Source organism: Globicephala melas, chromosome 13 (assembly GCF_963455315.2).
Source record: "Globicephala melas chromosome 13, mGloMel1.2, whole genome shotgun sequence".
In the NCBI taxonomy this organism is placed as follows: Eukaryota; Metazoa; Chordata; class Mammalia; order Artiodactyla; family Delphinidae; genus Globicephala; species Globicephala melas.
The window spans coordinates 15,494,389-15,507,091 of record NC_083326.1 but is presented as its reverse complement, the minus strand read 5'-3'; the positions used below and the strand labels follow the sequence as shown (position 1 = coordinate 15,507,091).

At 39.3% G+C, this 12,703-nt stretch overlaps 1 pseudogene; it reads right to left on the bottom strand.

Moving 5' to 3' along the window:
- The window catches only part of LOC115859305 (glutamate decarboxylase 1-like), a 40,780-nt pseudogene extending 33,098 nt beyond the window's left edge, over positions 1–7,682 (bottom strand).
- Between the last annotated feature and the right edge of the window lie 5,021 nt (positions 7,683–12,703).

Genomic DNA, 12,703 nt, shown 5'->3' with positions numbered 1-12,703 from the left:
GAAATATTATGCCAACTGAAATAATATGAAATGGAAGCTGATTGAAATTTGAAGGGTAGTAGAGAGTAAACTTCAAGAGTTAATTAGTTCAAAATATATTTCGTGATAATTTATGTTCTATTTTTGTATCTAACTTTAAAAAGACAAATACTGCATGGTCTCACTTTAGATATGGAATCTAAAATACAGTAGTCTCCCTTACCCACAGAGGATACTTTCCAAGACCCCCAGTGGATGCCTGAAACCCTGAATAGTACCGAACCCTATATATATTATGTTTTTCCCTATACATACATACCTATGATAAAACTTAATTTACAAATTAGGCACAATAAGAGAATATCCATATTGCCAGCATCACTACTCTTGCCTTTGGGGGCCAATACTAAGTAAAATAAGGTTTACTTAAACAAAAGAACTGTGATACTGCAACAGTCACTCTGATAACGAGACGGCTACCAAGTGACTATCGGGTGGTGGCATGCACAGCCTGGAGACACTGGACAAAGGGGAGATTCACAGCACAGGACAAAGCAGGTTGGTGCGAGATTTCATCACACTGCTCAGAATGGCATGCATTATAAAACTTTATTCCTGGAATCTTCCATTTAATATTTTCAGATCACAGTTCATTGAGAGTAATTGAAACTGCGGATAGAGAGACCTCAGGTAAGGGGGGACTGGTATAGTCAAACTCATACAAACAGAGACTAGAATAGTGGTTGCAAGGGACTTGGAGGAAGGGGAAATAGGATGACGCTGGTCAAAGGGCACAAAGTTTCAGTTATGGAAGATAAGTTCTTGCGATCTAATGTACAGCCTGGTGACTATCGTTAATGATACTATATTGCATAGTTGAAATTTGCTAAGAGGGTAACTATTAAATTAAGTCTTGAATCACACACAAAAAGGACATGGTGGAGGGACCTTCAAGATGGTGGAGTAGGACGCGGAGATCACCTTCCTCCCCACAAATACATCAGAAATACAACTATATGTGGAACTTCTCCTATAGAACACCTACTGAACGCTGGCAGAAGACCTCAGACCTCCCGAAAAGCAAGAAACTCCCCACGTAGCTGGGTAGGGCAAACGAAAAAAGAAAAAACAGAGACAAAAGAATAGGGACCGGACATGCACCAGTGGGAGGGAGCTGTTTAGGAGGAAAGGTTTCCACACACTAGAAGCCCCTTCGCGGGCGGAGACTGCGGGTGGCGGAGGGGGAAAGCTTCGGAGCTTCGTAGGAGAGCACAGCAACAGGGGTGCGGGGGGCAAAGCGGAGGGATTCCTGCACAGAGGATCGGTGCCTACGCGAGAGGCTTGTCTGCTCACCCGCCGGGGCGGGCGGGGCTGGGAGCTGAGGCTCGGCTTCGGTCGGTCGGATCGCAGGGAGAGGACTGGGGTTGGCGGCGTGAACACAGCCTGAAGGAGTTAGTGCACCACAGCTGGCCGGGAGGGAGTCCGGGAAAAAGTCTGGCAAGAGACCATTGTATCTGGGTGCGCGAGGAGAGGGGATTCAGTGCACCGCCTAAACGAGCGGATATCCCCCTGGAGTGGACCCCTGAGAGTCAGAGAAGGGAAGCTGGTGGCCCAGCCTTCCAGGGACAGGTCTCAGGGTCACCTTTGACTCACAGATCCTGCTGCTGGGCTTGGGCAGAGCCTATCTGCATGGAGTTGTTGGTTTGGGGCACGGGCCAAACTGCAGGTGGTCTGGCCCTGGAATGAAGAGTAGATTACAACTTCAAAATGGGGCATACAGCAATGACCGAAATATGCCAAGTTCCTGCTGTCACGTAGCTTTTATTCTAGCTGAGGAAGACAGACACTAAATAAATAACAAACTATGTCAGGTGATGGCAAGTCATAAAGTTTTGGTGAGATGAGGAGGATTGTGGTGGAGGGAGGGTGGCGCTCTTTTACACAGGGTGATCAAGACAGTCTTTTCTAAATGAGATGACGGTACAGCAGAATGAAGTGAGAAAGTAAGTGATATGACTACTTGGAAGGGGTGGGGTGAAGGAATCCTAGGAGAGCAAATAGCAAAAGTCCTGATGTCCGGGCTTCCTTAAGGTGTTCAAGGAGACCAGGGTGAGTGGGGAGGGTGGAGCCACGGGGAGAGTAGGATATGAGGTCAACAGGAGGCTAGACTGCATAGAAGCTTACAGGCCATTGTAAGGATTTGTCCTCTACCTTCATTAAGATAGATGGAGCCATGGGGGAGGCATCAGAGTGGAGAAGTTAGGTGAACTGACTTAGGTTTTAAAAGGATCATACCGATTGCTGTGTTAAGAAAAGAGCATAAGATGGCAAGGGCAGAAGCAAAAACAGAAGTTGGGATTCTGTTGCAGTAATCCAAGAGAGATGATGTGCTCAGACTCAAATGGTCAGAGAGGATGGTATGAGAAGGTGTCAGATTAGGGAAACATTTTCAAGGGAGAACCAATAGGAGTTCCTCCTGGATTCAATACAAGATGTAAGAGAAAGTGGGGAGTCAGAATTCCTTTTTTTTTTTTTTAAAGCTGGAACTACAGATGAATTGGAGTTTCCACTAATTGAGGTGGGAAAGATTGCATGAGAACAAGGTGTGGGATACGTGCACATGGGGGTGAGTGGGATGATGAAAATTGAAATCAAGCGTTCAGTTTTAGAAATGTTGAATTTGACTTATCTATAGATACCCAAATAGGAAGGGAGACATATTAGTCTGGAGTTAAGTGAGAAGTTGAGGAGAAAGGGGCTACTTTGAATATATATATATATATATATATTCATACAAAATGAAATATATATAGTCTCATATGATATTTAATTTTATGTATACATGTGTCATATATATCATAATTAAATATATGAGTGATCACCTAAGAGTAATTGTGGTCAGAGAAATGTGTACTAATCCTTGTAGAATTACACAGTTTAAAACACAGGAAGGGCTTCCCTGGTGGCGCAGTGGTTGAGAGTCCGCCTGCCGATGCAGGGGACACGAGTTCGTGCCCCGGTCCAGGAGGATCCCACACGCCGCGGAGCGGCTGGGCCCGTGAGCCATGGCCGCTGAGCCTGCGCATCCGGAGCCTGTGCTCCGCAACGGGAGAGGCCACAACGGTGAGAGGCCCGTGTACCGAAAAAAAAACACACACACACAGGAAGATGAGGAGAATCCAGTAATAGCGACTGAGAGGGGCACGCAGTCAGTGCAACAGTAGGAAACCCCCCAAAAGAGCGGTGTATATTAGGTCAAATGAAGAAAGTGTTTCAAATAAAAGGGAATGATTCAGGTATCAAATACTGCTGAGAAAATATGGTGAGGACTGAGAACTGACCATGGGGTAGGGGGCGATCAATGGTGACCTTGGCCAGAACTGCTATGGCGACAAAAGCCTGATTAAAGAGGGTCCCAGAGAACAGAGAAGAGGCAATAATGAGGGGACAATTTGAAAAAGTTTTGCTATAAAGAGTGGCAGAGAAGTGGAATGGTAGCTTTAAAGTGATTTACAATCAATAAGCGATTACGGCATTTTGAAATCCTGATAGAAAAAGAAAACAGCTACAAAATAGATTCGAGACGAGGTGGCCTTGGACAACAGCACACATGGTTTATCCCTTGAAACATGAGGCAAGGTGGAGTGTATAGATACAGATGCTTGTAAGGAGGGCAGATTTGGAGGAGGGAGCAGGTAGAAGTTATTTTCCAAACGCTTTCAATTTCTAGGGAACAAAGAAGGTTATCAGCAAAGAATGAGGGGAAAGGAAAGAGGAGCTATTGAAAGTTTGATGAGAGAGAGAGAGGGTATGAATAGTTTATAGGAAAGTGGGAGAGTGAATTGACTGGGAAACTCAAGTAGGATTGCAGGACTTATTTGAGGGAGAGATTCTGAATTTAAAGTGAGAACAATCATAATTAATAGAGATGTATTTTGTCCAATACAGGAATTAGAGTGTTTCTCATTATACTTAACTTTTACCACCCTGTATAGCCAACTCCACCACAAAGAGATAAATTATCACTCCATGTATTACAATAATTTTATGATAAGAATTTCTAAATGGAATTATATGCAAACTGTCTTGAAACTTGATTTTTTTAACTTAAAAATATACAGTGAGCATTTTTATGTCAACAATATACATTTATGTCATACTTTAAATGCCCAATATTTCCTTGAATTATTCCATTTTATATTATTTAAGCATTAATTAACAGTCAACTTTTCAGAAATGAATTTATTCTATAAAATAGTAATTTAAAAAGTGATGATGGCTTTTATTACGGTGTGCTTGAACGGATATGAATGTTTATGACTTTCTTTACCTCCTAATACTGCATTAATCTGTTTGAAAAAAAATAGTAACTTAGCAAGCGCCCTATATGCAAAGCATAGTTTGTTTCATTGTGACAGTAAAATCTGTTGAATTATCATAAAAAAATGTTAAAAGACCAAGGAAGTAAACAATAGTTGTATTAGAAAAATGTTTATTGTCTTGGTCTTTATAAAGTTATAACTTGTAACTTGACCATTTTCAAAATCAAACTAACTTAAGAGTCTCTAACCTCAGATTTTGTTTCAGATGCCTCCCAGGTGATCTTGGGGATTGAATTTCTAATAAGGGAGAAAACCATCTAGCAATGATGATCAGCCCTGCTGGGTTTCATGCTAGGTTACTGCTTCACAGCAGGCTAAGATCATCCTCATAATACAAGATAATCAGACTAAGCTTTTCATGGAGAGGAGTATCATAGTTAAAATTTCTATGAATAAAATAATATTAAGTACCATTTGTAAAAGCCTGCATTTTATCTTATTTATCTCACAGGGTAACCTTATGATACATTGAGATATGTATCATGGGATACCGAGAACTCAGAGAGATCAAGTAGAACTTTTAAAGGCACAGAGTAAACAGAGAAGGCGGAATTCACATGCGTCCGTTCAACTGCAAAGCTCATACTCTGTTCCTGTGCTGGTGCCTTGGAACAAAGGTGTCTATTCGTAGTCCTGCCTTGACTTCCTGAGGCAAGCTCAGCAGGAATACAGAGCAGCAATGGAATTCTAACGTGCCTCGGAGAGAGTCAAGTCCTTCCCTTGAAAAGCACGAGTTTTGTTCTTTTGAATTGTTCTGAAAGCAAAATATGTGTACATTTTTCACTAGTCAGTCCGAAGTCGGATGGGCCGATTAGAATCTAATGTGAAACACTCTGAATGACCTTAATACTTATAATACCACCTGACTGTTGTTCACCTGGAAAGTCTTAATAAATACTCAAACTGCTCACTGAACGCTGCTTCCGCCTTCCTCTCAGAGCAGGAAGTTGCGAGTCGTATTGATCAGAATAATGGTCTGTATTTCCAAAACTTTTCATTGCCCTTGAAAATTAAAACTTAGCTCTTTTCCTTAGCTTTAAATTTTATAGAAAGAATTCTGTAAAACACTTGAGGTCGAGGATTAATTTTTCTAGAGCTTAAATAATGAGGAAAATTATTATTGACTCATTATATTATTGCATTAATAGCATTAAAACATTATTAAATTATTCAGTAATGATAAGAAATCATGGTGATAAATCTTAAATCAATTACATCCAGTTAAGAATCCCAATGCACCAATAATAATGAGCTAATATTAAGGAAACACATACAATTAAATCTCAACATTTTATCAAGAATGGCCAGTTTTTAAAACTGCTTCTTATGAGAATTTATTTAATCACATCTGGTTTTTTCCCTTGTTGGGCTTCCTCTCTAGATCAATAAAAGATAAAAAGAATATTAAACAAGACTAGTTCCTCATACAAGCCCCTTTAAAACCATCTACTCTGAAGTCAAGGCTGAGTAGAATTCAGCCACCAGGGATAGAAGATACGAAGGTTATTACTACATCCAACCAGGACCGTTTAGTGAAATCTTTCAGTAATGGTAATTATGCAGAAAAAGAAAGAAAATTGGTTCCCCACAATGACTGCCAGTACCAATGAATTTATTAGGAAGCAAAGCAGGCAATCACCTATGTGACGTTACTTCAAATGACATCCCATTCAAGATCTATTCATGCCTACAAGGTTTAATTAGAGCCTTTCCTCCAAGCAACCAGTTAATACAGTTGCCCTTCCTAACATGGGCTCCAATTAAGTTCCTGAATGAGAAACCTGAGCCAGGAGGAAAGATAATTTTTTTTAAATGAGTGGGCATTGGGGGCAGGGGGAAGAAGAATTCCAGAAGAAAAACCAAAGCCAGGTGTTCATTAAAGGCAGAGTGGAAGATCCAAGGAATGAATTCGAAGATGAGGGCCAGGTAGTCAGCAGAAGCAGATATACACCTCCAGCACATAGACTTCACAACTGGAGTAAGCCTCAGCTCAGGAAGGAAACCTCTTATATTCACTCTTACAGAACAGGAACCACAGGAACCAGGCTTTTCGTTTATTTTAAACCACGCCTGAGAGCCAGACTTCTGACACATAGATTCAGAAGCCTGAGATGAAAAAACTACAAGGTACCTTAGAGATCACAGTTTAACTAATGAGTTTGACAAATGAAAGCACGCATGGCCAGAGAAACGAATGAAGTCGCTTAAGTTGACACAGTGAATAGCGGACTTAGTACGCAAGTCCAGATGTAGATGTTCAAAATCTCACTCCCCGTACACCACAGCACATAAATGGAAGATGCTGACCCAAGAAAATCCAAGTTCTGATGAGCATAAAGAATGGAATGACATTTGGATGAAAGACAAACATCTGATTAAAGCTAGCCCTTCTAGGGGGCCAAAGTAAACCAGAGAAATAGCGTGAAAACACAGGGAAAACAGTTGAAGAAGATGAACGGGTCAAAGGGGCCCAGAGATGGGACACAGAGGAAAGCTAAAGGTTACTTCTTCCTCTGCTTTGTTGAGATTGGACCTATCTCCAATAGTTTAGCTATCGTCTAAACTCCACAGCAAAAATAATTCTGAGTTCTTGTCACTCTTGTAGTTAGGATCACTTGTCTATGAGAATAAAGGGATGACACAGCAGACAAGGAAAATATCAGAAGAAACATGTTGCCTGTTTTGTCCAGGCCCATGTTTGTCAGTTGTGTCTTTTGGGTGCAGGATGCCAAAAACTATTTTTATTTCCCTTCACCTCACCTCTGTTCAAAGGGAAAAAGGAATGTTTCCTATCCAACTGAGGCCACTTTGCAATTCACCTGTATTAGTAAAACTGTGGAATAAAATGTTCATTCCTTGATAATGTCTTGCATCATCACGTGGCATAAGGCCTAAAATTAAGGCTCAATATCGAGTGCTACCTTGATATCTGGTGAAATTGAGAGGGCACTGAATGGCCCAACTGCTCCTTACTTGCTCCTGAGGATAAGGTCTCCTAGCTAAACAACCCTCCTTATCAGAGGGACCTAGAGCAGTTCCTGCTTAATCCAAGAGTACTGTAGTGGGTTTCAGTTTGCTGCTAGCTGGGAATTATTCAAACAAGCCAATCACATCCTCGAGTGGGAACCAGGGGTCACCTCACCATTTTGATGGTCCAGAGCCCATCTCCTCCAGCCCCTTGTTGATTGCTCTATTCCCAAGTGCAGCCCAATGTGGTCCTGCCTGGCTGGGGTGTCCTCCTCCCCCAGGCTGTGAGTGTTTGTGATTCATAAACTGCTGTGATCTCATCCATCCAGTGTCTGGTGTCATGTGCTCAGCCATCCCCATAACTCTAGTGGAGGAATCCCTCCCTCACTGATGGGATAAATAGGCGATGATTAAAACATCATATGTTTACCAACTCTCCAAACATCCCAAATCACTTTGGTAGATCTCCCTCTAGTCAGAAAATCCAATAAGTTCATCATTTGCAAGGCTCTCATGAGCACTGATGAAGAGGATGCTTCCACTACTCAATCCTTCCTATGCTACTAACTCACCCCTGTACTGCACACTTTGGGGAAACTGACCACCACCCAGACAGGTAACAGCTTTTCATATTTAGCGAATATGATGTTTGACTTAACTTACCAAACATATCTGCTTCCTTTAAAATCTCTGTTTGTATTCCTTTATTTTTTTTCAATTGTTTTACCCTAACTATGTCCAATTTTTCCCATCTCCGTTATATCATGAAGGGCCAAGTGAGTAATAGTACTATGTTAATAGTATGACTTTGTACAGAAGATTTTGAAACCACATAGCTGAGTCATGCTTATAAGATAAATAATTCATCATCCAACAAATATTTATTAAATGTCTTCTACAGACATTTATGTTTACTTATGTTTCCCCGTTGATTCACTTGATCAGAGAGATCCTCTGCATATGCACCTACTTTATAACTGGTCTTATACTAATACACTGCGTTATTCGTTCATCAGTGCCCTATTTTCAATTCTTTAAAGATTAAAGGTTGTCTCAACACAAAATTGGCCCACTTTGAATGATTAAATTGGTTCTCCCTTTTGAGAAGGACAATTAAAAAGCCAGGTTAGATTCAATTGATTATGCGTCTCATGTACTCAAAGTTGTCCTATTTTCATTCCAAGGGCATTTTAAAACTTAAGATCAAAAGCCAAAAGAAGATTAATTTTAAGTTTATTTTAAAGAAACTTGACATCAGATGGTTTTCAGGAATAGAAATTCTATTTCTCCAAAGTGCTAAAAAAAAAAAAGTCAAACAATAAACATCATTCAGTGAAGGATTGGACTGCTCAGTATTACATAGACATTGCAGAATTACCGTTTTAAAAAACACAGCAGATCCTTCTCAACCCATTACTGCTACTGTTCAGAGCATTATTCTAGGGGCATCTACAACAGCTTAGGCATTTTCATTTACATTTTCCAAAGACAGCAGTAATGAAAGGGTTCAATTCAGGTGTTTATTTTTGCCCTATGAGTTGATCAAAGAGTTTTTAAGTCACTGCAAGGGTTCAAGTCCCAGCCTGCTATTTATTTGTTAGCTTCTATAAAGGTCAACTTCCTTATCATTAAGTTAGTGGAATTATAATATATCTATGTCATCGGGTATTAAAGACAGAATATGCAGTCAGCCCTCTATCACCAGGGTTCTGCATCCTTGGATTCAACCAACCATAAATCAAAAATATTCTAAAAAACATTCCATAAAATTCTAAAAAGCAAAATTTAAATTTGCTGTGTACCAGCAACTATTTCCATAGTTTTGACATTGTATTTACAACTATTTCCATAGTTTTACAGAAAGACTATGTATTAGGAAACGGTAGAAGCAGTGGGTTCTAAGCTGAGTGATCACAGAATCTTTTTTTTTTTTTTTTTTTAGGACAGATTTCTGTGCTCTACCCTGTACTTAATAGATCAGAATTTCTAAAGGTCAGGACCTTCATACTTGTGGTTATGGAAAGAACCCCAGGTGAACAGATTGACCAGACAGGTTTGAGACTCACGCAAGGTGCACAGCATCCAATTATCTAGGCCCAATATCTTCAAAACTTATGTGTTTGTATGTTTGTTTAGCAATGCACTTTTGTGTAGTTATGTTTATACAGAAACAATATGCTAGTCAGATTGAAGAGGACGTCTTCTGGTTAAAAAATAACTTGTGATCTAGAACATCAAAAGCTTCCATCTCTTCCTTACTCCTTAGTGAATTCTGAAGTCCTGCAGTCCCTCAGGGTCCATGGAACACACGTGTAAATACAAAACCCACAATTCTCTAGATATACAGTTTCACCTTTGAATTAACTAAAACTGCCAGAAGTCTACGTGTGTGCAACTCCTAAGAGTGCTCCTGGTAAGGTCACTACACTGATGGGTGCTTCAATATTAGGCTCTCAAATTAATTAGACTTCACCACAGGAAATAGATATTTGGATTTCACTTCCTTATTTGCTATAAAACTTGTTGAGGACCCTCTCTGATGTACTACCCAATGGACCTCTCGTAATATCCCAAGCGAGAAATTCCCCTTCAGATTTAGTAAATGAAAAATCTGTGTTGCTGTGAAAACTTGGATTATTTCTGTCTTTCCGGACAATGGGTTTCAGTTTGTGAGGGTAAAAACGTAGGGATTTTTTTGGAGCCACTATTTTGCGTAAGCAGAGTGTCTGACCTCAAGGAACTCTGTCTAGTGGGAACCAGAGTCTCAGAAAGCTAATTCTAAAGCAATGCGATAAATTAAATGCAAGAGATATACATAAGTTGCTATGGAAACAAGAACATAAGTTCTATAAGTAATTACGTTTCCATTTTTGCCTTAGCTACAGGAGGTAAGAGCTAATTGTGCTCAATTATAGCAACATTAACATTTACCAGAGGCATACTTGCTTGTTCTTTTCCCCCCAGTCTTACTTTATCTGTTTTATACTTTTTAATTCATACTGTCATATACCTTTTTTCTGTAAAATCAAAATTAAAGCATTGCATTAAAAATATACAACTTATAAAATTTCTTACCAGATATTTCCTGCCTTTTTAAACTTCTCTTACAATTACAGGATAAAAAGACAAAATCATGAGTATTTAGTGGTGATATTACATTCCAGAAACTCATGTATATTCTAAATAGGAGAGTATTAAAAGATAGGAAAAAAATGAAAGTTGAAAACTAAATGTGAGGCATTATGTATAATTTATATAATCTGTTCAGGGTAGAGTAATAAGGGAAGTAACCCACAACCTCATTTCTCTAAGAGGTGCAAATCTATTGCCTTAATTAAGCAGAAAGCCCAATGCTCTTTATTATGGACCTAGTTTCATTTTAAAGAGCTACCTGCAAGCTAGTTAATAAAATAATCCTCAGTATTCTGTTACAAACACATTTTCTTGTCCCATATTATAATTTCCCACTGTCTCACCACTGCTGTAACAGATCTAATGCTCACCTGTGGACAAAAGATTGGGCAACACTACACTTAGGACACAAAGTCATAGATGGTACATGTTACTGTATCCATGAGGAAGATGCTGCTTACTCACAGCCAGGAATGCAATTTGAATTTTTCCTTCCCTGGGGATGCTCTGTACACACTGGTTTGTTCACTCTATACAATCTCCCTCCAGGCAGTTTAGAAAATAAAACAATGCTAACTGGTCCAAACAATTATAGACCCTACAACCTGTGCTCTGTGGTGCCCAAGCTGAGTGACAATGGCTTTACCTTCACTTTTCTTCCCTCAATTTGTTTTCTACAAGGTAGTGACTATAATAATGTAAACAATAACGTCCATTTTCATCTTCTCTTTCATCTCCATTCTGTAAAAGTCAAGCATGTTCCAGAGAGTGGTTCTGTAAATTATGGACATGATAAATAATAACTGAGATCTCAGGTCTGTCACTCACTGAGTGATTGCTCCTGCAACATACTTGACCTTTTTGTGTCTCAGTTTTCTTATCCATAAAACAGGGATTCTAAATCATACTTATATCATAGGGTCAGTGACAGAGTTTGACAAATTTAAAAAATGTAAAGTGCTTAGAATAATGTATTGGTACAGTAATTGTTATGAAAGGGCTACTGTTAGTGGTGATGGTATTGTTATGCTATTATTACGTTCTTTAAGAACAATACCAAAATGCATCAGTGATGTGTGTGAAAAATTTGCCAGCCTAATGACAAAACCTCCAAGTTGCTAATTCCAAAACGTCCCTGCACCGTGCATGCTATCTTGTCAATCCAGCTTCAGCCAGAAGGCTAATTGTTTTGAAGAATTTTTTCTTCAGTGAGTCAGACTGATTTTAAAATTTACAGCATCTGATGAACTGGTATGTTCCTTCTTCTGTGTTAATGGGACCTAGACAGTAGTGTTTCCATTTCTTCAAAAATAAATCTGAAGTTGCCTGCAGCAGTCATGTGAAATTTAAGGCTGCCAGGTATGTGCTTCTTTCCCAGATCTTTATTTCTACTCTCAGTCTGATTCTGTATTCTTAGCTATGTCTTAGTATATGTGTTCATGTATATGCTCCCTTAAATACTTTGTGGAAGAAGGAAGTTATTAATAAATAATATGAAATACATTTCTTTTTGTACTTTGCTAAAGCACCCCTTGTTACCTATGGGAATAAACTGAATCTATAGATGATCATTGTTGCAAATCTCTCTGCAAGGTGTTTTGAATTACACCTTTTTCCCAGTCTTGGTAGAACCTGTGATCTATGCTTTAACCAAAGGTTCAATGAATGGAGGAGAAGTAGATGATAAAAACAGAGATAAGAGAAACAAAAGTATGAATCATTAAAATGCTGCAAAATTACTTCCTAACTGTATGAGTTGATCCTGTTACTCATCTTGAAACAAAGTATAAAGTAAGCAAAGGAATTCCAAACTAAGAAAAAAATAGACTTTCTTTTATGATTTTAAAAAACACACAAACATTTAGCATATTTGAATTCTAGTGGCAAAATAAAACTGTGTGTGTACTTCCCGCTTCACCATTTCCAGGTAATCATGCCTGCAAAAAAGACATGATCTCATGGTTCTTTGGGGAATGATCCCTTCATCAGCTTCCAGGCACCAATGATGGGTCCCCAGTGCAGGACCCGGACAAGATGGCCGCTGCAGGCTCAGGCTGACTACAGTCACTGGGGTGACAAGTGTCAAAATTCCCAAATAAATTTCCTACCCAGATCAGCATACATACAGTATGTTATGGGAGACCTTCTCCAAAGTAAAATGACGCTTTATGGCCTCCTTTCTGCAATAGCACTAGGTTAAATGTCTCCTGCTATAACCTATCCAAAATAATAATAATAAATTT